At 44.4% G+C, this 9,619-nt stretch overlaps 1 long non-coding RNA gene and 1 other non-coding gene across 2 annotated transcripts; one reads left to right on the plus strand and one right to left on the minus strand.

The window, feature by feature from the left end:
• Positions 1 to 4,138: 4,138 nt before the first annotated feature.
• TRNAC-GCA (transfer RNA cysteine (anticodon GCA)) lies at positions 4,139 to 4,210 on the plus strand. Its single transcript has one exon. It is a non-coding gene; the product is annotated as a tRNA-Cys (tRNA).
• A 2,732-nt stretch (positions 4,211 to 6,942) lies between these two features.
• LOC147918330 (uncharacterized) lies at positions 6,943 to 9,559 on the minus strand. Its single transcript, XR_015552511.1, has 3 exons — positions 9,403 to 9,559; positions 8,412 to 9,151; positions 6,943 to 7,470 (listed from the first exon to the last, which is right to left on the minus strand). It is a non-coding gene; the product is annotated as an uncharacterized LOC147918330 (long non-coding RNA).
• Positions 9,560 to 9,619: the final 60 nt, after the last annotated feature.

The following is a 9,619-nucleotide window of genomic DNA, read 5'->3' on the forward strand; positions in this document are numbered from 1 at the left end:
GAGCAGAAGGGGTGATCTTTGAGAAAGAAAGGACCATGGAAGGGAGGGAATATGGAGTGTGAATGGGTAAAGACTCATCCTAAACTTGGAGGAACATGGGGCAGTGAGGAAGCTAAGGCCAAGGACACGGTTCATCTTGTTCATTGTTCTACCCCAGTGTCTCGCACAAAGTCTGGTGCATAGTAGATACTTGAATGTTAAACAAACGAATGAGGTAAGGTCAATAGACTCTAGTTTTTTTGAAGTAGAGGGCAAAGTCAGGTACTTCTTCTGTGTGAGAGTGAGGGATGAAGGGAGACGGGGAGGAACGGAGGAAGGAAGAATGTCGTGGGTGAGCCTGGACGCTGGTGACGAGAACTGGGTGGTTCAGTGCCCAGCAGTGTAGTTGGAGATTTCTCCCTGCCCACTATAACTTCTCCCTTCACTGACTGTACATCTGGGTCGCCTCAATACAGTATCTCTTCCCAGGGAAGTTCTAGAAAAACACTGATGACTTTCACTTTTCTACAGGAATATGGAAGAGTAATAGATGAAAGCTAGCTTTTATGAGGCAAAACTGTGTGCCAAGTATGTTATGGGATACTTTGACTATCATTTCCCACTTAATTCCCACCAGAGCCCAACGACTTAGGCGTTAGCATCCTCATCTAGAAATAAACAAACTGAGGTTCAAATAGGTTAAGTGACTTGCCCCAGTGCCAGCGCTCACTCAGGTCTGATCCCAGAGTCTGCATCCATTTCACCACACCATGCTTCCCTCTTAAAACCCATGCCGGCAACTCAACCCATCTCTCAGGTGCGTCCTTTCTTTTGAGATGCTTTTTCTTAGCTCAGGGGGTTATACTTTTTCTTCATTGGACGACAACTTCTCTTCAAGTTCTTGGAGATAACTTCCTGTAGTTTCATTTGCCCTAAAAAGAGTGAAAAGGATTTCAGACCCAAGTCCAGGATATGGACTCAGGTGTCCAGCCTTGGTTCTGAAGAGCACTGTGGCTCTGGGTGATTCACTCCATTTCTCTTGGTAAGAGAGAGGCCCTAGTTGACTTTTGAAGTCTCTACCAACTGTAAAGGTAAGTGGTTCTCCCTGCTGGGGCCCTCAACCAGCGTGGGGAGGGTGGGACCTGAGATAAGAGGAAGGAGGTCCTCATAGGAAGAGGCCATGCCACCTACTCAGAAGCTGTACTAGTTTCCTGTGACTGCTGTAACAAATTACCACAAAAACTGGGTGGCTTAAAACAATAGAAATTTATTCTCTCCCAGTTCTGGAAGCTAGAAGTCTGAAATCAAGGCATTGGTTGGGCCATGTTCCCTCTGAACGGCCTGAAGAAGAATCCTCCCTTGCATCCTCTAGCTCCTGGTGGTGGCTGGCAATCCTTGGCGCTCCTTGCCTTGTAGCTGCATTATTCCAGTCTCTGCCTCTGTCATCATATAGCCTTCTCCCTGCATGTGTGTCTGTCTCTTCTCCTCTTCTTAGAAGGACGCTGGTCACTGCACTAGGGCCCACCCTAATCCAGTATAGCCTCATCATAACTAATTACATCTGCAAAGACCCTATTCTAAACAGGCTACCTTCACAGGTACTGGGAGATAGGACTTCAGCATATCTTTTGGGGGGACACAGTTCAACCCACACAGAAGGCTTGCCTGCTCCTTGGACACACAGGAGCAGCAATGAGTTGCTGGAATTTTAGATGTGGTGTCAAGAGTGAAAGGTGCCCAGTAGGGGATACTCATATGCAAAGGCTTATAGCTCAGGGACAGAGCTTTAGGTCTCAGGTCAAGAGGTCCCCGGTTCAAATTCACATCCATCCTGTTTACTTTCTACTGTTCTTTACAAAGGTATCTGAGAAAGTAAAAATGAGCTCAGAGGGAGAAAGTACAATTCTGCTCAGATAACAGTCAGCGGGAATAAGGCTAGCCGCAAAGTTAACAGGAAAGAATATTTCTCCCAGAGATACACTGCAGCTGGAAAATGTCATAGCAATCCTCTTAGAGAGAGAGAGAGAGAGAAACTTTATTCTCTAGTATCAGAGACTATCAGAAACTTCGTTGGGTGGAATTTTATCGGTAAGAATGAGACAGCCCACTTTTGCCAGAGCTGATATCATTCACCCCTGTATCCCAGGACCCAGCACAGTTTCTGGCTTGTGGTAAGTGCTCGAAAACGTGTGTTTGATGAGTGTGTGCCTACTTAATTTCCTCAAAGTGCACTGAAATCTCAGCTTCTGTTGAGTGCTCCACAGCGCCCAGCACACAGTAGAACCTTAAGAAAGGGAAGTTAAATAGAGGCTCTAAGAACTCTCCAAAGACAAGGATGTTCAGACGCATCTCTGGAGGCAAATTTCACGTTTCCATGTTCCAACCTGTATATTCTCCTTTGTGCGGCCAAAGAACCTCTCGTCTTCTGTTTCCTCACCTGTAATGTAGGAATAATAATACAAACCCCCTTGAGCTGGATTTTTCTGAGATAAACTGAGCTTTTCAACTCCTACTGGGCTGCTCCAGATGGAAGAGGTGGATTTCCTCCTTGACTCACTTGAATAACGTTTCCCCGTACTAGGGAAGGGGCAGAAGGCTTCCTTCCAACAGGTGCAGTCCACACGCCAGGCTGCTTGAGTTTTAGTTTCCTAAATAGTAAAATGGAAAGAGGGCTAACGGAGGACAAAGAAGACCACCCCAGTGGTCCCAAGCAGGCATGGGAGGAAAGAGAGAGGGACCCCAGGACACTGCTGTTTGGTGGAGCTGGGAGACCAGCACCTGAGGAACATGCAGAAGAGGCACTGGCGAACAGGCGCCTGAGGTGTGGCTGTAAGGTGAGAATGGCCCGGTCACACATGTGTGGAGGTCTAGAACAGGGGTCTCAATGTATGGCCCCAGACCAGCAGCCTCAGCATGACCTGAGACTTTTTAATCAGAAACTTTTAGGGTGGGGCCCAGCCATCCTTCTTTTAATAAGCCTTCCAGATGATTCTGATGCACTCTAGAATTAAGAACCACTGGTCTCGAGCAGAGTTCAGAGGACAAGCAGTTTGGCCTCGGTCCTTGGTTTTTTTTTTTTTTTTTAATTTTTAATTTATTTATTTTTCCCCCCAAAGCCCCAGTAGATAGTTGTATGTCATAGCTGCACAGCCTTCTAGTCACTGTATGTGGGACGCGGCCTCAGCATGGCCGGAGAAGCAGTGCGTCGGTGCGCGCCCGGGATCCGAACCCGGGCCGCCAGCAGTGGAGCGCACGCACTTAACCGCTAAGCCACGGCCGGGTCCTTGGTTTTAATCCTCGTTCTCCCCACCAGTTCTGGCTAATCCTGGGGCAGATCCTAGCATTCCAAACCCATCCGCTTCTTGGGTGTTTCAGTACCCGAGTTTTCCTGCAGGGGGCGCAAACGGAAGCCCATCAAGATCTGTGGCAAGACTTTCTAAAGTGGGGTCTCCCGACTCTCCATAAGGAGCTTGTTTCTAATGCCAGATCATATCTGCATGTTTGACAAGCTCCCAGGAGGATTCCTAAAAGTACAGGAAATCTGAAGACTGGCCAAGAGGTGCAGTCCACACGCCAGGTCAATTCCTGGTGTCCTCCATTAGCTTTTCCTGTGGTCCTGGACCTGTGTGCACGTTCATGTTCTGCTAAGCCCACATTCTAGGCCCCTTGATGGTCTCAGGTCTGCATAAATCTATTCAGATGGCTCCAGTTATGTAGCCTTTACATTTTTTGACTGATGGAAGATAGGGACAAGAGGAAGATAAGAGAGTCACTGCTTTAGTAGCAGGGTCCAGAACCCAAAGTCAAGAAGAGTAGATTCAGATCCTGATCCTATCAATAAGGAGCTGTGTGTGCTTGGGCAGACCAGTAATCTTGAATCTGTTTTCAGATGCCCACTGCGGAGGGCACAGGTGAGTGACTCTGAAGGCCCTTCCAGCCATAAATGTCAGTGTTAGTGCTTTTCCAGAAAGGGCAGGGAGGTGGCTACATGGTGAGGAACATGCTGCTTGTTTTGCATCAGGGAGATAAAATTGTAGTGAGGCAGGTTTGGCAGCTTCCAGGAGGCCCAGCCTCTATAAATATCCAAGGCAAAAATTTATAGGGATGTCGGGCATGGCTGCACAGGTAAAAGGTATTACTTATGCCTGTACCTACATCAGGGGGTATAGCTCAGGGGTAGAGCATTTGACTGCAGATCAAGAGGTCCCTGGTTCAAATCCAGGTGCCCCCTGCTGTCTTCCACTTTTGCTCACTAGAGCTGGTGTTGAAGATTCAGTTCCTTTCCCTAACCCTGAGTCTCAGGATACTGAGCCTTCCCAAATCTGGAAAAAAGTCAGGGTAGCTTATAACCCTGTCACTGAGCACCACAGTCCCAAAGTGATAGGTTCCTCCAACTCTGACTTTTTATTTCACTTACCACAGGTCTTGTTCTACATAGGCTGGCTTGAGTTCACTTTTTCTACATATTTTCATTGCCCCAAATCAGTGGTGTGCTGGTAAATATTCAACAACTGGCCCTTGGGGGAGGGGCATTGTTGATTTTTAGTGTTTTCCAACTTCATGGTGTAAATATTCTCACCATGGCCAACTTCAAGCTACAAACATAAGATCATTGAAGATGGAGTTGGGAAGCTATGCTAACAAGTGACTCTCTGGTGCAAGCCAGCTCAAGCACACCACTGTCCCTAACCCATCTTCCCTATAGATGCATGCATGGGCTCTTTGACCCCCACTTCATTCTCACAATGCTTACTGATATCAGAGCAGTGGCTGGCACTCATCTGTTCATCCATGGAATCATTCATTTACTCAAGACATATTTGATTCCTAGTCAACATCAGACAGGAAAGACAGAGCTGAGAAAACTGTCTGTGGTGTGCAAAGCAGTCACATGAAGAAATAGTCAAGTGAATGATAAGGACAGACAGATAAAAAAAGAAGGGTGCTATTTTAAAACAAAAGGATTTCTGTTACCAGAAGTATGCTAGACTAGATCATCTAAAACTCCTACCTCAAAACACCCAGAAATGCAAACAAATATCTATTCACAGGTATAGCTGAGCTCTTGTGACAGTAAAGAATATCTTGGGGTTGGGGGTGGGGGATGAACTAAAGCCCTGAGAGGCCAATTTGAACTGACCCTAAGAATGCCTGGTTACGGTGAGATAACCTAGGTGCTGAATTTCAATAGCCATGTGAGTCCAGGAGATTAGGTCTTAGACCTGAGATCCCCTTTCCTCCATATAAAGTCACACACCATTAGTAAAAGGGTGGGCTAGCAAAACACCAGAACAAGAAGACAAGAGGCCCTTCTCTTCTTGAGAGAGAGAGAGGGGGCATCTCCTCTGAGAATTCAGAACCACAGATCTAGCCTCACATTTGTTAGGGCTTTGAATTTACACTACCTGCATGGTTCAGAAACTCCCTAAGCTGAAACTTAACATAAAAAAAAATGCCCAGGCTAACAGTGATTCTGGAGAACACAAAAAGCAAACACAGACTCTGAAGGCCACACCCGCAAGTCAGGCCGCACAGAATTCCCACTGATGAAACCTGGCTTAAGATGGTATCACAATTCAAAACAATAAAATATATGAGGAATCAGTCTATCATGAGCAAAACCCATCAGAAAAAATAAAGAATATCAGATAGCAGAATTATCAGATAGACATTATAAAGTAAGTATGGTTAAAATTATTAAAGATATAAGGAATTGAATGTATGAGAATATGTGATTTTTAAAAAGATGAAGCAAATTCATCTAAAATGAAAAATACAATCATAATAGTATAGCAGCATATTAGACAGACAGAGAGAGAAGAGAGATTTGGGAGTGAAATAGAGTATAAATCTTTTAAAAATTACCAAGCATGAAGCACAAAGTTTTAAAAAAATGGAAAATATGAAAGAATGGCTAAGAGAGATGGAGACCAGAACAAAGGGTTCCAACAAATGTGTCAAATATGAATTTCAGAAGGAGAAAATATAATGGAGGAGAGGCAATATTAAAAGATTTAATGGCCAAGAATTTTCTACACTTGTACAAAGTCATGATACCTCAGACTTAGGAATCATGAGTTCCAAGAAAGATAAATAAAAATAAGTCCAGACCTAGGCACAGGCACACTGCAGCAAAACTTCATAATGATGATCTTAAAAGCAGCCAGACAGAAAAGACAAATCACTACAAAGGAAAAATAATTAGACTGACGGCAGACTTCTCAGCAGAAGCAAAGAAGCTTGGAAAACAATGGAATAAAGTCTTAACAGTATGAAAGACAATAACTAACTTGGAATTCTCTACTCAGCTCAACTATCATTTAGGAGTAAGAGAAAAAATAAGATATTTTAATGTAACTGAAAGCATTTACTTCTAATATATCCTTGCTTAAAGAATTTTTAAAAGTCATACTTTAGAAAGAAAAACACCAAGCCCAGAGAAAGGAGAAAGGCAAGAGGAAAAATGGTGAACAAAGATACTGGTAAGCATGTTAGTAAATCTAAACAGCACAGATTATATAAAACAGAAAAAATGAGTTGGAGGTGCTTAAAAACAAGATTTAACTAAAAGGAACAATTTCACATAAGACAGAAGGGAATTATGCGATTAAAGTAATACACTCAAGTCCTTCTATTTTTTTGGAAGGAAGGTGGATACAGTAATTAATGTTATACTATATTAAACTGACTCTGTGTGTAAAATTTTAAAGAGTAACCCCTAAAAGCATAGAAAAGGAAGGCAAAAATCTCAAATCAGTAAAATGAAAAAGGTGAATAAAGAAAAATTAATCAACCCAGTAGAGTGAAAAAATGGAGAAAAAGGCACAGAAAAAAATCAGAATCAATAGAAAGCACAAAATAAGATGGTAAAAATGAATAAAAATATATTTCTAATCACAATAAATGCAAATGGATTATTTGCCAATTAAGATAGAGATTGTCATATCAGATTAAACAGCAACAACAACAAAATCTATCTACATGCTCTTATAAAACACACACCTGAAACATAAAGATACAGAAAGTTTGGAAGTAAAGGATGGAAAAAGATATATCAAACAAATACTCATCAAAATAAAGTTAGTGCAGCTATATCAATGTCAGATAAAATGGATTATAAATTAAAAGTATTATTAGGGATAAAGTGTTAATTCATAATAATAAAATGAACACTTTCCCAGGAAAATACAATTCAAAACTTGTATACACAGTCTCAAAATATATGAAGTAAAAATTGTCATAAATACAGAGAGAAATCGACAAATGCACAACATTGATTGGCAATCTTAACACATCTTTCTCAGTAACTGATAGATCAAAAAAGCAAAAACTGATAAGATATAAAAGACATAAATAACACAATCAATAAGCCTGATTCAATAGATCTAACTAGATCCTTACAACTAGAATATACATACTCTTTCGAAGCAAACATGGAACATTTTCAAACATTTATTGCGTACTTGGCCACAAAGCAAGTCTCAGAAAATCCTAAAAAAAAAATCAACATCATATACTATATTCTCTTAGTACAAGGCAAAACTCAATAACAAAAAGATAACTCTAAAAAAGACCCGTATATTTGGAAACTAAAAAGTACTTTTAAATAACCTAAATAACCTCCCGGATAGAAAAAGAAATAATAAAAATTAGAAAACATTTTTAAATCGCAGCCATTTTCACTGGAGGAGTGGACAGCACCATTTATCTTTAGAGGAAGCTAGCTAATAATGGGGGGAAAACTATAGCTGGCTAGTTCACCAAGAGCTAATTCATAGAACCATCAGAGAGCCAAAAGCCAAATATGATGAAAGTTAAACCACTGAATATCAATTTGCTGAAAAACCAATTTGAACTATTGAGAATTGTAAAAAATTTTGTTTCATCCACACTCCTGCCTTTGTCCCTGTCCAAAATAGCCAAATAAATACTTTAAGCAGAATTTAGGACAGTTCTCCACAATGGTTTTGCAATGCAGAAACAGAGGCAGGGGTGGACACAGGAAGTGGGTCAGAGGTTCAGATAAAATTTGGGGGGCAGGGGGGTAGGAGGGAGGTTTCTCTGTAACTGGGAGAATTGGCCATTCAGCAAATTGATTTTTGGCAAACTGGTCATTCAGCAAATAGGATGTTGGTGAAGTGTTCTTAGCAACTGCTGACCCAGAGTCTACAAATGGGGCTCAAGCCTGGTCAGGTGGGGGAGGTCAGTCAAAGAGGTGCCCAGAGGCTATACATGCTGAAATAAAGGTGTGTCTTCCATGGGTGGAGATACTACTTTTTTTTTTTTTTTAAGTTAAGGGATTTTAAAGTTTAGAGACCCTGAGACTGAGGGTAGGGTGTGGGGAGGAGCTGGGAGAAGGTACTGTACTGGGAAGAAGCCGACCTCAGCAAGAAGATGGGACACCAGGCCCAAAGCACAGGCAAGGGACTTACCACGAGGTGCTGAGGCCTTTAGGGATGCTGAGATCAGATGGTGAACTTTAAGTTTTCCTTTTCCATGTCGTGAGACCCTTGGGATATCTTCTAATCCTCATAGTCAGCTCTCCACACAGCGGTCCTGTTCCAGCGATTTGTTAGGTATGAAGGAGGGGGCTTTGCTGAGGTTTGGGGCCGGGCGTGATTGACAGTGGTCTCCTCTCACGCCTTTCCTCGGAGCCAAGGTCAAGGATGTCAACACTGTACCCCACGGAGGACCAGCAGCAAGGCCAGCGGAGACCCGTGGCAAGCCAGAGCTGCTACAGGGACCAACACTGGGACTGCTGGGGAGAAATCCCCTTTCCCCAAATATTCTAGAGGAAGAGAACCTGTGGGTGAGGGGGCGCGAGGAAGAGGGCTCTTCCGGCAGCAGGCACCTCCTCTTCACTGGACCCTGCTTCCTCTGCCCCTGCGAGTTTCTGTCTCGCTGAGCAGATTTAACCCCACATGCCCACCTTCTCTGAGCTGTTCTAACAGGGGGTCTTCCTCCAGACTAGGAATGAGGCTCATTGTGCTCGGCCAGGGTCCTCTCCCCCGAAGTCCACCACTCTCCGCCGCGCCCCGCCGCGTCCCGTCTGACCAGGAGAATGGTGGGGCCCACGCTTCGTTCGCTCATCACACATTTATTTGAGGGCCTACGACGTGCCAGGAACTTCTGAGGTTACCACAATCAGCCAAATAGACCAGCAAATAGTCACCTAAGGTATAATGACACACGGGTCAATGCTATGGTGAGCGAGGGAACGTGGTGACAGATTTGAGGATGCGCCGGGGTCTGGCAGCCACTCCGCCCTACCTACGACCGTGACCAGCGCCGTCCGGCCTGCAGCCCCCTCCCTACCCCTCGGGACCCGCTCCCCCAACGCCTCCCGGGCGGCCTCGGTCACAGTTAGTGTGCGGGATGCACCCTCTGGAAGAGACCGATCCAGTTTCATCCGAGCATCCCCACCTGACATAGAGGATGCTCTCAGTAAATGTTGGATGCAGGAATGAATGGAGGGATGGATGGCTGCGTACACGCCGGCAAGCACGCCGCAAGCTGGCCACTGGGCAGGTCTCGGCGCCGGGCCTCTCCAGGCAGCCTGGCGCGGTCGCCGGCAGGGAGCGAGTACGGCGTGGGCGTCGATCAGGCTCCACCAGGCTCGCTTTGCCCCTGCCATGCCACG

Source organism: Ceratotherium simum, chromosome 1 (assembly GCF_057802395.1).
Source record: "Ceratotherium simum simum isolate JZ-2026a chromosome 1, ASM5780239v1, whole genome shotgun sequence".
Taxonomy (NCBI): domain Eukaryota; kingdom Metazoa; phylum Chordata; class Mammalia; order Perissodactyla; family Rhinocerotidae; genus Ceratotherium; species Ceratotherium simum.